This window comes from Bactrocera neohumeralis, chromosome 2, assembly GCF_024586455.1.
Source record: "Bactrocera neohumeralis isolate Rockhampton chromosome 2, APGP_CSIRO_Bneo_wtdbg2-racon-allhic-juicebox.fasta_v2, whole genome shotgun sequence".
Taxonomy (NCBI): domain Eukaryota; kingdom Metazoa; phylum Arthropoda; class Insecta; order Diptera; family Tephritidae; genus Bactrocera; species Bactrocera neohumeralis.
Window position 1 is genome coordinate 59,067,552 of NC_065919.1, and position 16,170 is coordinate 59,083,721.

The window sequence follows — 16,170 nt, forward strand, 5'->3', positions numbered from 1 at the left end:
AGTCAGCCAGGGGGCAAAGTGCGACATGTGCGATACTGCGAGAGCGGCCGGAAAAGCACACTGAGCTTTTTAAAATTTTCACATGCTAGTTGTCGACGGCGTCGGCTAAACAGCGCTCAGTCAGTTTTCAATTAATTGTGGAGCGGTTCGGTTATGGTTTCGCGCTAGCAAAGACGTTGACAAATAGCCCACACTACGCTAGAGACACTATAAGGCTTTGTTTGTGTGTTTCTTAAATCATATGTAACATATTAATATGTGTATATAACATATTATATCAATATATATATATATATAATATAATATGAACATATAATATAATATATCATAAATAACTGTAAAAGTAACCAGCGAGACGTTGCTTCTGTTTGTGGGAGCTGTGATAATTTACTAAAACACTCGAAAGAAAAGTGATTTTGCTGTTTACATATGTATTTATTATTCGTTTGGGTCTAAGCAGAGCGCGTAGCTAACCGATATCGGATTTTGGCTGGCCCACAGTTGTGGAAACAGCTTTCCAGCGTTTTTTTGTGAAAATTCTCGTTTCGTTTGCTGCTTGATTGTGTCGCTAATGTTGTCTTCGCGTTCCATTTGCTTTAAGTATGCGCGTATTTGACAACTTTATTATATAGTCTATATCTTCTCATTAAGGGCTCATTGATTGCCGAGCGTCGGGCGGAAAGTATCAAGGTTACTATAGTGCCATTCGCATTCGTTCTATAATTAAACATAGCGACGTGCGAGAGTGTGGCAAAAAGATAAATAAAAAATCAGTTTGTGAACATCTTAGCCCTTCATCTCTTTGGGTGCGCTTTTATTACTCAATTAACAGTGTTTTGCCAGACATGACGTCTATTATTAGTTCAGTGCTTTCAATAAAATGTGCAATTATTTAAATACTCCAAAATTTTATGGTTAAGTGCGCTTACATTTAATTCACTCTTTATACTCTTAGAAGTAAATATTTTAAAGTAAATATATTTGTGGTTATTAAATAATATTAGTAAAAATAATAACAAAAAAGTTTACGCAACTAAACTCAACAAATTGACAGCAAGCAAGCCATAGTGAGTATATTACAAAAATGAAACCAATTAATTTTATTTAAAAGTTTAGTGAAATAAAAGTTTCTCACACACACAATTTGAACAACATGATTCATGACTACATTGAACTTTTAATCTTCAGAAAATGCGGAAAAGTTGGCACGTTTTGGCAAGCAAGAGAGATTTCGCCCAAATAGCCCTTGTATCATGATGATCAAATATTTGTCTGTCTAGTGACGCTGAGCGCTCCCTGCAGTGAAATCAATTAGTTACAAAGTACCCCACAACTAGTATGAACCACAGCACTGACTAGTTGTGTCGACTGTTCTTTTGTTAAGCATTTACTAAAATCTCGAATTTCTACTAGAAATATAATAATTTCTACCATATATACCGATTTATACTAGGTATACGAGTTTATACCAGATCAGTTACTTCATTTTAATGTGTTTATCTAATAAAATCTCGAATTTTGATCAGAAATATATTAATTTGTAATATATAGAACTGTTTACATTAGTTATACCAGTTTATACCAAATCAGTTACTTCGTTTTAATGTGTTTATCTACGAAAATTTCAAATTTCGACCAGAAATATGTTAATTTGTACCATATATATCGGTTTAAACTAGTTATATCAGTTTATACCAGACCATTTTGTCATAAAGGCAACTTCGCATTGAGAGTATTATCTGCTAAAATCTTGAATTTCGATTAAAACTATGTTAATTTGTACTAAATATGCCGGTTTATAATAGTTATACCAGTCTGTACCAGACCAGTTAGGTCGTTTTAATACGTTTATCTACGAACAATTCAAATTTCGACCAGAAATATAATAATATATTAGTTAGCCATATATACCGGTTTATACCAGTTATTATCAGTTTATACCAGACTAGTTAAGAAGAGCTACTTATTATATTATAAGTTATTAGTTCAATAACGATTCTCAGGAACCATTTTAATTCCGATTTTGTTCAGATCTTTTTAGTTTTTTTTTTAGCCAATACCACCAACTTTCCAAAGAACTCTCATATCTAGTTTTCCGAATAGTTGCATTTCAATTGGTCAAGTCTTGATCTAAACTAAAATTTTTTACTAGTTATAAGTTTCATTTCAATTCTACTAGTTTGTACCACATTCATATATTATATAATATCATCATATAGTGTCCTTATCTATAGCATGTGCAAAATTGAAACTATGTAACAGTTCAACGCCACCCGCTACAAACTAACAAATTTCAAAAATAGTGAAGCATTTTCACGCTTCTAGACTGTTTTTATTTGTCTCTTTTGGCTGCTTTTCTTTTTTACCATTATATATCTAAATTTGACGTCAAATTTCATGACGTTCTGCTGCAACGTGCAAACTGAAAACTTTTTATTGCTGAGGTGCAGTTGAAATATTTAGCTTCCAATTAGAACTGAAAATACCGAAAAAATATGTTTTCGGGATGTAGGATAGTATGCCATAAGTCATTGATTAAGTGGTCAACATCGAGGAACGAACGCTTTTTTTTGATATATGTATGTATGTATATACTTTGACAGAAGCCCACTATTATATCTCAATAGGAACCCTAATTTCCAAATTCAGGAAAAAGCCTAACGTTATGATATCACACGATCTTGGTGGCCAATTGATCGAGCCAAAAGGTGAAATTATCTGCTCACCGAAGTTTTCTCTCAATAAATCCATTGATTGATGCAATGTGTGCGAAGTGGCGACGTCTTGTAGAAACCAAATGACGCCGAGATCACGGGCTTGAATTTCAGGCATCTAATAGTCGGTCGCCATTGACGGTCACACCAACCTGTTTTTTATTCTGTATGAAATGGCAGCTCTTGAATCTCTTCAGGTTGGTCTTCGTCTCAAAGGGACAGTTTTGCTTGTTTACATACTCATTGAGTTAGAAATGGGTCTCATCGCTGAACAAAACTTGGCTCAAAAACGTTATATCTTCTTGGAAAATGTGGCTTAAATTCTGATATTGTAAATATTATTTGCATAAATTAATAGAGAAATATTATGTCGGAGTAGAGCGTTTTTCCAACCTAAAATAAGATGCGTAAGATCCTGTAGTAAAAATTTGATCCCTTTATATGGTATGGCTGGTCTTCAGAAGCAATAATGAATGAACTTGATTTATTATAGTTATTAATTGAATAATTAAAATAGGTAAAATTAATAAACATATTTTTTAAATAATCAAAGAAATCTTTCAATTGATTAGTTTCAAAGAAAACTTTATTTTTATAAATTTTACGAAAATGTGTAATGAAGAGTGTAGTGCTCGACAATTTTTGGACTATGTAAATTTATGTAGACTTGTCTTTCACAGTTGAGAGGAAATGGATTACGAAATCCCGAATCTTAAAAACGATGTACTTATATACATATTTGTGTATTTTGACATTACTACATATCTTACAAATACATTTATATGCAACAAAAAGTTTGCGCTTTACGAGCAGTGTAGCCACTGTCTCCGAAAAAATAAATAACCAAATTTTAAGTTTAGTATTAAGAAAATTATCAATATTTTTCGGAATTCTACTCTGTTCCGATGATTTTTGATTTGTCAAAACTCATAAACCCATGTCTCATCGGCAGTTATCATGCTCTCTATGAATGTGGGATCGGAATTCGCACGATCAAGCATGTCCAAAGAGACCTGTTTACGGTACTCTTTTTGAAAAAAAATTCAGCTTTATCGGGACAAGTCGAGCAAGAACGCGTTTCATACCACAGATATCCACCAAAATCATTCGAATGGATCTCTTGTCATCTTTCTAACATTTGTCTGACGATTTTCAAACATGATATGCTTCACTTTTTTGATATTTTCATCAGATAAAGAGGCCGAAGGTCATCCAGAGCGAGGCATGTCTTCAACGATCTCTCTCGACCGTCTTTGAAGGCTTTGTACCACACGTATTCTTGTGTTTTTGATATACTGCTAAAATATCCTACGAACTATAGCGAATATGGTATAATCTTGTATATTTCTTTTTTTACTGATTTTCACCAAAAATTAAAAAAAATAAACAAATTTAGCAGAAAAAAAAATATTTAGTAAAAATATATACATTTTGTTGCAATATCGAGCTGTAATAATCTATATCTCGCCTTGTATGAGTTGATCGGATTACGCCATATGGCATTAGAAAGATATGATTTTGTGCTAAGAAATCTTCTCCGACAGTTTTCTGTTTGCTTGACTCAGTATCGTTACAGCAGAGAGTCAAAGATGGGCATCAGCAAAGAGAAAATACGCCGTACTTACAGTTTTTCAACGTACTTTTTATCAAATTATGTATTTTCTAGGGAATTCAACTTTTGTCACATAAAAACACCACAAAATTATCCATCCAACATAGAAAAAAGCATACATTTGGTTTCGCATGGTACTTAGTGGCAACACTGGTAACGCGTGCACCACTTTTGTTGTCGTCGAGTACCTCGATTAAAGCTCGTTTGATTACAAGAGTTTCACGAGTTGCACTCTCTGTTTATTTATATATTTTCGCGTCGTTTATACCACGTGCCGCTCTCGGCGCTCGAGAAAAGCTTTTGAAACGCAGCAAATTGTATTTTTTATTGTTGCTTAGTGAGATTGAAATAGTTTATAAAGAGGCTGTACATTGAATGCTTGTATGTTTGTGGGTATATGTAAGTATTTGTGCATATTTCTGCTGTTTAATGAAACAATATAAAACTTTGTAAATAATTTGTTCAAGGGGTTGTTGCACTATTCGAGCAGCTATTTTATTTCTCTTATTTGTTTTGTATGTATGTTTGTGTTTATTTTAATTTTTATTTTTATTTAAGGTTGGTAATTAATGAATGAACTATAAGAGAACTGAGTAATTGCGCTTTATATTAAGTCATTACATTTTATTTGCTTAGCAATATGTTTAAATTAAAAATTTTTTTTGTTCGTAGAAATTTGTAACTACCTTTTTTATTGTATATTTGTGTATGTAATTTGGATAAATAAAAGTCTGTGATTTTTCGAGGTGTCGGCACAACTTTTTTGAAAGAAGAAAAATTTTTGACTTGGTTGCACCGAAGCTAATACGAGTAGCCTTTAATAGCATTAACAAATAAAAAAAATTTTCCTGCACCAGTACTTGATTTTGATCGGTCTGTTTGTATGACAGCTATATCTTATATATACATTCATATACATACATATATATTATAAGGTCTTCGATATTGCAAGCCACTTATCGGTTAAGTAACCGGTTAAATACCCAACACCGCTACCAATAATTACTGTTAAAGTTTCTTTGAATTTTAAAGCCCAATTGACAATTCTAAACGAAACACTTTTGTAGTGTTTATTTCGAATCTTTCAATGTTCTGGAGTTTTAGTAGCCTTTTCTTACTGTTTTTTTCTGGGTGTTACGAACTCATAAATGGCATATTTAATATACTCGATTCAGGGTATAAAAATGTTTTTTATGAATTTGACAGTTGTTACTAGATAAAATTATCAAACTATAGATTTCTTTAAATACTGTTATTATGTTATTGTATTATACTATAGACAGGCCACGAAGGGCAGTATTCATCGAGAAATTCCATTGAGTGATAATAAATGGTGAGCAGAAAATGGTGGGTAAAGAGGCACAGGCATTAAAACTAGTAGTTAGTAATATATAGTGGTGGTCGAATTTTCTGACGAGCCTTTGCCATAGACCCAAAATCTAAGTATAGCCAAAGAGGAATTGGATTATTATTAAATATTAGGGAAAAACACGCTTCGTAAAAATTACAGGAAGCTCCGTTTGCTTTCACCTTGCTGTTTTTTTCTACGATAATTATAAACATTGATCGATAGTTGATACCGATTCTTCTTTCTTTATTGGCGTAGACAACGCTTACGCGGGTTTAGCCGAGTTTACAACAGCCAACCAGTAGTTCTTCCCCTGCACTGTTTGGCGCCAAACTCGATACCGATGACAAAGGTATATCGGTAAAATATTTTTTAGACTTCTGGAAAAAAAGCAAGGTGAAGAGAGATTCACGAACAAACATGCAATTGCAATTAATATAATAGTTAATATAATACCTACACAACCTAATAAGTTTCATTCTTAATGAATTTTATTAATTTCTTTGATATAGGTTAAGAGATCGATCCTAACTGGGATCTTACGTCGACAGCTTAGAACACCGCTCCGTTATCATACTGTAAATATCTATATATTAGTTATAAAGTCCCTCATAAATCCATAAAGTGCTTTGAGTCTGCCATAAATCAGTTTCTTATTTTGGTACGTCGAAGAAGCGACTGCCGAGCTGTTAACCTCAGTCTTGCAAAAGCTGAACAACGGAGACCTTCTTCTATTCAATTTTAACAATTTCTGTTCGACAAAATTTCATGCGCTTAGCGTGCTTATTGGACAATGACCAAATCCAAACATATTATTAGTTTGACAAAAATAAAAAAAAATTCCTAGCAAAGCTCGTGTGATTTTTCTGTTATTACTGCAACTTGTTTTTCAAACAATTTTTTTTAATAAGTCAGCCATCTTGCGAAAACTTATGTAAAACTAAAAGTAAAAGTAATTTATTAACAAGTTTTAAGAGGATAAAGATTCCATCAATTCTCCACCTGATCTTTCTAACGGAGCGGAGGCTTTGCTCTTCCTTTGCTTCTCCCACCGGGAACTGTGTCGAATATGCGAAGAGCAGGATTCTTTCCATCCAAATGGATGACATGACCTAGCCAGCTTACAAGCTGTCTCTTAATTCGCTGACCTATGTCTATGGCGTTGTATATCTCGTACAGCTAACCGTTCCATCGACTGCTGTATTCGCCTTTGTCAATGCGCAAAGGACCATAAATCTTCCGCAGAACCTTTCTCTCGAAAACTCCTAACGCCGACTTATCAGATATTGTCATCCTCCATGCCTCTGCACCATATGGCAGGACGTGAACTATAAGTGACTTTGAATGGAATAGGCTTTGTTCGTCGAATTTAATGCAGAATAACTTTTGTCAGCTGGTCCTCTACTTCTTAATTACCCACTTAGTCCACAGTAGCACCTGTTGGTAAGAGTTAACTAGTATTAACCAAGATAGACGAAATTGTCAACAGTGACATGGGAGCCAAGTCTCTAATGCCACGACTGTTTGTTTGATGATAGGAGATATGTCGTCTTGCCTTCGTTCACTACCATACCCATTTGCTTCGCTGGAGAAAGCAGACCTAAAGGCGCGGGTGTTGAGGTCAATGATATTGACATCATCGTCGTACGCCAGCAGCTGTACACTCTTTTAGAAGATGGTACCTTCTCTGTTTAGCTCTGCAGCTCGAATTATTTTCTCCACCAATAGATTGAAGAAGTTGCACTATAGGGAGCTTCCTTGTCTAAAACCTTGTTTGCTTTCATTTGGAGCTTCCAGATTCGGATCGTTGCTTAACGTCAGCTTGCACAGACGTATTAGCTTTGCAGGGATGCTAAGTTCAGACATAGCGTCATACTTAGAAGGATTTCTTTCGGTATTACCTGGCAAAACTATTATCTTAAGAATGAATCTTCATTTTTTGATTTTTTGTTTTGTGTGTCCAATTGGAATGGAGTTATGTATATACATAAGGTACCCATATTTCCTATTTAACTATTCACCAGTAGACAACCGTTCAATTCTTCATACACAAAATCAATTTTCTGCTTCAGTTTCGTTACACTTATGGACTGCCACTTTAAAACCCAACTATTACTTAACACCCGGGGGACAAGTTGCGCATTTATAATTACTCGAACAATTGAGAAAATATATGCAACAACCACATAATAAATACGAGTTTATTATATATAGTACATATGCATAATTTGTGCAAATTTCAAATGTTATAAGGTATTTAATATACACATATTCAGATAGTTTGTGTGCTTCGGCAATGCTGAGTTACACTTACACAGGTGACCGTATGTATGTAAGTAAACTGCGACAGTTGAAATATTTCATTTGTTCAAATAAACAAAGTGTAAATAATAAATAAAGGTGAGTGCGTACCTGAAATAGATACCGGTTTTGCTGAACTTTTGCTTATTTTGTTGTTGTAATAATGGTTATCTAACTATTTACTGGTTTAGAATTCAAGGCCTACTCCGCAGCGCCAGCAGTTGAGCTTTTTATTCTTTGATATTTGTTTTATTAGCTTTTGTATATTTAATGCTTAAGCCACCAACTCACACGTTTTCGGCTTCTATTTAAGTAAACACAACATACATATGTACTACATACATAAATAAATACAAATAAACGAACATACATATGTGCCATATGCGCTTTGGAAAACGTGCACAAACAAAATAAATAAATAATTATTGTTTTCGTTGCTAACGTGTTGAGCTGCCACTGTGTTATTAAATATAGGAAGCAGAGGCGGTTAATATTTTTGTTGCTGTGTAGCTTTTGGCACGCTTCAGCGCACACTGACCTACAATTTTGGCTTTTGCACACAAGCACACACACACACACGTTTTTAGAAACAATGATTGATTTTGATTAAAACAAAATAATTGGCAGTGGTATGCACGAATATAAGTATGTGCATGTACATATGTATTATATAAATTAGGCTCACCACTATTATAAGGGGTTATTCGTTTCGAGTTTTCGGAGTCTCGAATTTCTGAAAAAGCTTTGACTACAAAAAAGATGTGCTTCAGAGAATGCTTAAGGGGGGGGATACCTTTAGTACCGTCAAAAAAGGTAATTTTTTCACCTTTTATTATGGGAGAACAAAAACCGATCAAATCCGAATTTTTACATATACTATATATAGGACGAGGTATTATTGAACTACAAAATAAAAATTATTTTATGTAAAAAAAAAAAATGGCGGAAATATCAACGATCGCGTTGATTGACATTTTTTACGGTCGTCAACTTCCTGACTAGGCCTCTTATCTGAAATGAAAAAAGTAAATTTTTTTTTAAGCAAGAAGCCTATATAATTTTTTCTTCCTTGGCTTTCGACATCAAAATAGTTTAACTTCTTCTGCTTCTTAATTGGCGTAGACACCGCTTATGCGATTATAGCCGAGTTAACTATTGTCAAAATATCACGCACTTGAGTATAAAATTGTCTATAAAATACGCTTTAGTTCATTAAATTGGTTAAATAATTCGCTGGCAATTTTGACGGCCGGATAAAAAAAGTTAGTTTCGAGGAAACGTTCCTCAAAGTTTTGGTACCTATACAGCCGCTGCATGAAGTGCAGTAGTTCTGGAGCCTATTTCTTCGAAAATTATCAAAGTATACCAAAGAAACTTCGGAACTATATTTTTGAATAGCTTTTCAATTGATTAGAGCCAAAAATAATGTTTAATTTTTTGAAAATTCTAAAGGTATGACCCTCCTTAATACTTTTAAGTACCATCCGATAATAACTGGATTTTAGAGTTAAAAGCGGAAGAAAGAAAGAAAATTACCGTTCCGGTTACTTAGACCCGGCTGTCGTGGGAACGGTCCATACATTTATCGTAAGCTTCGGTGGGACAAACTTCATTACTTCAAGCGAATTTTTTGTTTTTCGGTTTCTGCTCATTTATGCAACGCCTTTCGCTACATTGTTGGACAATTTGGGCGTCAGATTCATAAACCCTCTTGACCAGTAATGATGCGTTTGATGAAAGTAGGGTTCTCAGTAACGTTGTCAAGCATTTCTTTTGCTACCTCTACTGGACGTCGATTTTGCTAATGATTTAGGTCTTCTCTAATGAGTCTAGCTTTGACACGCTTTATACTCAAAACATTAATCAAAATGTGTTGGGTCGATCCATAAGAGATCTCTCTTTTGCTAACACGATTTTTTGAAACACTATTTTTTTAACTTTTTCGATGTTATCGTCACTAATAGAGGTGCATGGACGACTCGCATTAGTCATATTTTTTAATGCCTCGAGCCACTCTAATACTTGTGTTAGTGACAAAGTAGACTCCCCAAAGTTTTTGAAAAATTTCCAATGATTACGTTGCTGTGTTTTTATTTGAAATACACATTCTTTTGTCAAACTGTACACGTATTATAATTCCTCGAGAACTTCAAATTATCTTTAAAAATAATTTTAGAGAAATAATCAACTTGAAAGACTAAATATTGAGAAACTAAGGTAAAGAACAGCGCTGCAGTTTTTACATCACTCAAACAAACAAGTTATCGCTCTATCATGAAAAAGGACGTTTCCTTCTGAATGTTACAATCTTCGTGGCAGATTTTATATACCTTATCCAAGATATAATAACAATAGGAACTATAATTGTTTATACTAAGCCCAAATATCTCTTTTCTTTACAATCCAAATGCGTATGATGTTAAGTCAGAAACACAAGCTCTACTGCCTATCTCATACTTTCAAGTATAAACCTTACATCAGTTAATTTTTTTCTTGAAAATGCGATATATTCAAAGCATTAAAGGAGAGACAATGAATGAAAGTATTTGGTAAGGTTAGTTATAGAAACATATAAATGTATGTGTTGTTGTTTCCAAGGCGTGTACATTTATAGAGATATTATTTTATATATTTAAAGTAAATGTTTACAGCTGACTGACTAGATCAGACTTTTATGTGTGGTCTATACTATATGTAAATGCATATTATAGATACTATAATTAAATTCAACGTTCAATGACCTGCTTCCCGTAGCTAGTGCAAAACTTATCTAATCGGCATTAAGAACTTTTGAAATCAACTACAGCAAAGGTTTTTTCCTCAAATACTTGAAAGTGAGTAAATACAGCAGTAGAGCACTCACTTAATATCATATTAAAACTTAAAGTGCAGCAAAATCACTTTAAATGTAATGGGTGTTCCATTACGAGGTTCCCCAATTTTTTAAAGAAAAAATACAGAAACTTCAAATTTAATGGGAAATGTTTATTATCATTCCACAGAACATTCTTTGGCCTTTATTTTTTGAAGATTATCAACTTTAAATGTTGGCCGCGGCTACATCTCGGATGGTCCATCCGTTGAGTCCAATTTTCGTTGACTTGTTTGAGCATTTTGACTGGTAACTGGCGAATGACACGCCTGATGTGTTGCTCCAAGGCCTGAAACGAAACGAGATTGTCCGCATAAACTTTAAACTTTACATATCCACACAGGAAAAAGTCTAACGGTGATATCACACGATCTTTGTGGCCAGTCAATCGGCGTTAAATTATCTGCTCATCGAAGTGATCTCTCAATAAATCCATTGATTGATGCGATGCGTGGGAAGTGGCGCCGTATTGTTTAAGCCAAATGTTGCCGAGGTCACGAACTTCAATTTCAGACATCAAATAGTCCGTTATCATAGCGCGATAACGGTCGTCATTGACGGTAACGTTCTCACCGGTATAATTTTTTAAGAAATATGAAATGATTCCACCGGCCCACAAACCACACCAAACCATTGTTTTTTGTGGATAAAATGGCAGCTCTTGAATCTCTTCAGATTGCTCTTCGTCTCAAATTCGGCAATTTTGCATGTTTACAAATTCATTGAGACAAAAATTGCCCCCATCGCTGAACAAAATTTGGCTCGAAACATCGGATCTTCTTGGAACTTTTCAAGAGCCCATTGGACGAAGCGATGTCCTTTGGGAAGGGCGAGCGGCTTCAGTTCTGAGAAGAGAAGCTGAAGAAGCTGCATTTTGTACGTTTTCAATTTAAGATCTCGACGTAAAATGCGCCAAGCCGTTCCATACGTCAGTCCGAGTTGCCGCGAACGGCGTTTCTCTATATTATGGTTTTCCTATTTAAATGCTACTATATTCAAATCTATTATTTTCTAAGTAGCTTTTCCATTTCTTATAGATTTTTACTAAAGAGAGGAGCGTCTTTGTTTACTGAAGTGACATAAAGCGAGTCTTTACATATGTATTGTCTCAACTAGTTATCAGCAAAAGTAATTAAAATACTAAATTGTAAATGCAATAATCTGATAAGAAAATAAGTTAGTGCTACAAAATACATTTTTTTAACATCTAGACAGTATAGATAATGCACAGTTACGTAAAACATGTCAGTAAATACTAAAGAGCGGTTACCACTTTGTCAAATTCAATGACATTTAATCTTGACTTATATACATTGACTTATGATGCAATAGTATCTCAAATGAATGTTATGTTATATTCAAGGGGTTGGCCGGTAAAACTTAAATTTCGGAAAATAATGACAAACCAATAGATAGTTCATCATCTTCTAAGAAGTTAACTTTATGCGAAATACTACACATTTTAGTTTTAAAACAAGATATCCAAAGAAAGATAATTTGCAACATTTTCGCAAATTGAATTCTTCATAAAACGCTTCGCTTTTAATTAGTTACAGTTTTTTTGGTTTGCACAATTTTTCTTTTACATAATGTGGTTATTTTTAATTATTTACAAGCTTCAGTTGACCAATAAATTTCTTAATAATTTTTCTTTAGGCTCTTGAATGCAGCAATAAAAATGTTCTATTTAAGTCTCAAGTATGAATCTGCTTAATACCCATGTACCCACATATAAATTCCAGTGCATAATAATAGTTCTTACAATCTGTAGCATGCAACAACTACCAACGAATTCAATTAGCATCAATTTATTTAATTCTTCGCTAGATTGAAATTTCGCGATTCTCTTTAATAACTGTGCATCGTACGTAAGAGCATTAGGGTTGGTTTATATTATGAAACAAAGTATAAAATAGACATAGTCGCTTAGTTTTTATGGGTTTGGTTTTCTTTCACTGTTTATACGTAATTATTATTCTTAAGCTGGCAATCTGAATTTGTTAGTTAGTTTGTTTCAAAAGAGGGAGCATACGATCAGCTGATTCCGTGGCAAAAAATCAAAGAAAGGTTTAATATTTCACAACCCAAAAACCATATAATGGGTAAACATTTTTAAACGGGTGGACTTAAAGTGTTCCCTGTTTGCTTTGAGATGTTCTATATGTCGGTGACATTGGATTTTAGAGGTGAGGAAAACATCCCTTTGAAGTAAATTCAGCTTCTTCGTCTATTGGAAAATATGCATATATTATCGTATATCCTATATAATCGTATATAATATATAATCATAAGCTATAATATAAAAATGTGGATATTCATAGAGGAATAGCTAACAAAGTCAATACCTTGGTAAATTACCGTGCGATCCTTACACTGAAATAATTTCTATTCTTTCAATGGTATTTTTTTATATTTTTAAACCCTGAACAGAGTATACTAAGTTTTCTCCAGAATAAGCAGCTAATTTGTCGAAACCGCCGATATGTAACCACTATATATATCTGTCATACAAACTGAACGATCGAAATCAAATTCTTGTATGGAAATCTTTCTCTTTTGATGAGATTTTTTTTACGAAATTCAGTGTGGACTATTCACCAGTTTTCACCCGATTTTTTTTATCTCTCACAATTTTATTAACATCACTCACATATTGGCTTATGTACTACTGTGATCAAATTGAAAGGTGAATTTTTAATTTATACCTCGCCTACTCTTCGATTCAATAAATTTTTTTTTCTGTAAGTTGGTAGTACTGTTAGTGACATGCATGATAAATTTCATGTCAAAATATTCATGAGTATTTGAGATACACGTCGTTTTGTGAGGTTCTGAAAGTGAATTCTTTGATTTTTACTATGCCTGAATTTATTGAAGAAAGAAGTGTGATAATGCACCATCCCATACCGCATTGGTTATTCGTGATCATTTCGCCACATTTTCAACTAATATCGCCTGATTTACCTTCGTGTAACTTCTGGCTATTCAGCAAATTCACATGACCACTCCGAGGACACCATTTTGACTCAATTGAGTATATAAAAGCTGAGTAGAGGAATTCTCTCATGGCCATCACGACGGAAGGTTTTTCCAAGTGCTGTGATGACTGGAAAATTCGTTGGCATAAGTGTAGCGCAGCAGGTGGGGATTACTTTGAAGGAGATGAAATGGACAAAATTCACCTTTCAATTTGATCACGGTGTAAAGTCACCCGGAAGGGAGGTATTGACCCGATTGAACCATTTGTGGCATACGGACATACTATTAAAAGGAAAGAATTGCCACAGAATTTCAATTATATGTCTCACATATTAACCTATATTTTCGGCAAAAAGAAAACTATAAGCACTGGGTTCATATATTCAGTACCTAAGGGCTGATAATATTAAATTGCTACTGCGATCCTCTGTCTTAAAATAGAGTTTACATATATCTTAATTTAGTGCTTAGTTATAGTGCTTTATACGTTTTCGGTAAAAGGCGTTTCGTGGCAGTTCGATTATTTCCATTGTCTCGTCATCCTGATGATTTATACATATATACAAGGTGCGTTCCAAAGTAAACAGGACTTTAAAAAACAAACAGAACAAATGGTTTTTTCGGCAAAATCAATTTATTTTATTCAAAATAGTCTCCTACTGCTTCAATACAGCTTTTTGCATGGTCCAAAAGCATGTCGAACGTGCAAGCCTTTTGAATGTCCTCTACGTCAGCATAACGCTTTCCTTTCATGGGCAAATGCATTTTTCCGAAAAGGAAGGAAGAAGTCGCACGGTGCCATATCAGGTAAATACGGGGAGTGGTTAATGGTTAAAATGTGATTTTTGATCAAATAAGCGTCCTTCGAATGTTGGATTCTAAGCAATTTTTGGTCGTCAGTCAATTTGTGCGGAACAAACCGTGCACACACCTTTCGTAAGCCCAAATGTTCGGTCAAAATGCGATAAATCAATGTTTTGTAGATGTTCAATTCCATTTCCATGAATTTCAATGATGATTTCGGCTGATTTTTTATGAATTCACACACTGTTTCGAAGGAGTTTCCGGTGATCACGGATTATGATTGAAACACATGCTGATCGTCATTTATGTCCTCACGATCACTTTGAAAACGTTGAAACCACTCGTGCACTCTGCTACGGGATAGGCAATCATCGCCAGAAACTTGTTTCATTGAAACGTTTCGGTAAAGGTTTTATCAAACAAAATTTAATGTTGGCTCTTTGTTCGAAGCTCATTTTCGCACCGGTAACAAAAACATACTGACACTTAAAACGCTATAACTTCACTTCAAATCGACGAAATATTATGAAACTGGACAATCGATAAAGATAGCAGATTCTAACGCACCGGTCGACATATAGATGGCGCCACCAGGGGGCCTGTTTACTTTGGAACGCCCCAGAATATTTTTTGTTTTCTGTTACTATACACATACATTTGGTATAATAGATATGTATATGTATTCATATTACATATGTATATATATATATATATGTATGTGTATATTTTAAATTTCAGGTAACAAATTCTTTGCATGTAAACTGATACAAAGTAATACCATAAGCTGTCTGCCGCGATTGCTTGAAATTAGCATGCAGAAAAACCATTCTATAGTATATACATTATATGTATGTACATATTATATATATTAATTCATATTGTATGCATTGTATGTACCTAGCATCAATCGAATTGATTTGGCTTGTCAGTTGTTTGAATATCAAATCACGTGTAGACGCCAAGCGCCACACATGCGTGCGATATATAAATTTATTGACTGAAATATATATGCGCATATGTACATATCTACATACCATACAAACATGTAATATGAATATAGAAAAATGGGTAAAATATATTGGTGTATAACCGGTTCAAGTGGCTGTTATTAGAACCAAATGCACGCAAATATTTTAAATTATTAGATTTCAAGGCAATAATTAGATATACATATATAGATTTGTATGTAAATTAAATATATATGCCTAGTAGATGTGTAGATGGTACGTCAATAATGGAATAAAAGGGATACTGTTATATTGGTACTAAATCTTTAAAAAACTTCTTTTGCGTTATACAAAAGTCTGGGAAAAATTTAAACGTAATTCGGGTTCCAACAACACAATTAGATCTAATCGGTAGAAAGAATCTCAATAAATCATTGCACGCGATTATTTTAAGTGTTGATCATTTTCTACTTAAAGATATTACTGTTCAAAGCGAGAACAGGAAAGCCTATTTAATTACAGCTCTATGCTGTTGCCTTACACAAGCAACGCAACTGTCATAATTTATTTGAATATAAATTTTACTGTTAGAA

At 33.9% G+C, this 16,170-nt stretch overlaps 1 protein-coding gene across 6 annotated transcripts in view; it reads left to right on the forward strand.

The window, feature by feature from the left end:
• The first annotated feature begins 134 nt into the window (after nucleotides 1–134).
• Nucleotides 135–16,170, forward strand: part of LOC126753450 (uncharacterized) — a 34,258-nt gene continuing 18,222 nt past the window's right edge. Inside the window, exons 1-2 of one of the 6 annotated variants that reach the window (XM_050464953.1) lie at nucleotides 135–223; nucleotides 652–1,067. The gene's annotated coding sequence lies outside the window, so the exon portion shown is untranslated. The other 5 variants (XM_050464969.1, XM_050464960.1, XM_050464943.1 and 2 more) reach the window with 5 other exon arrangements.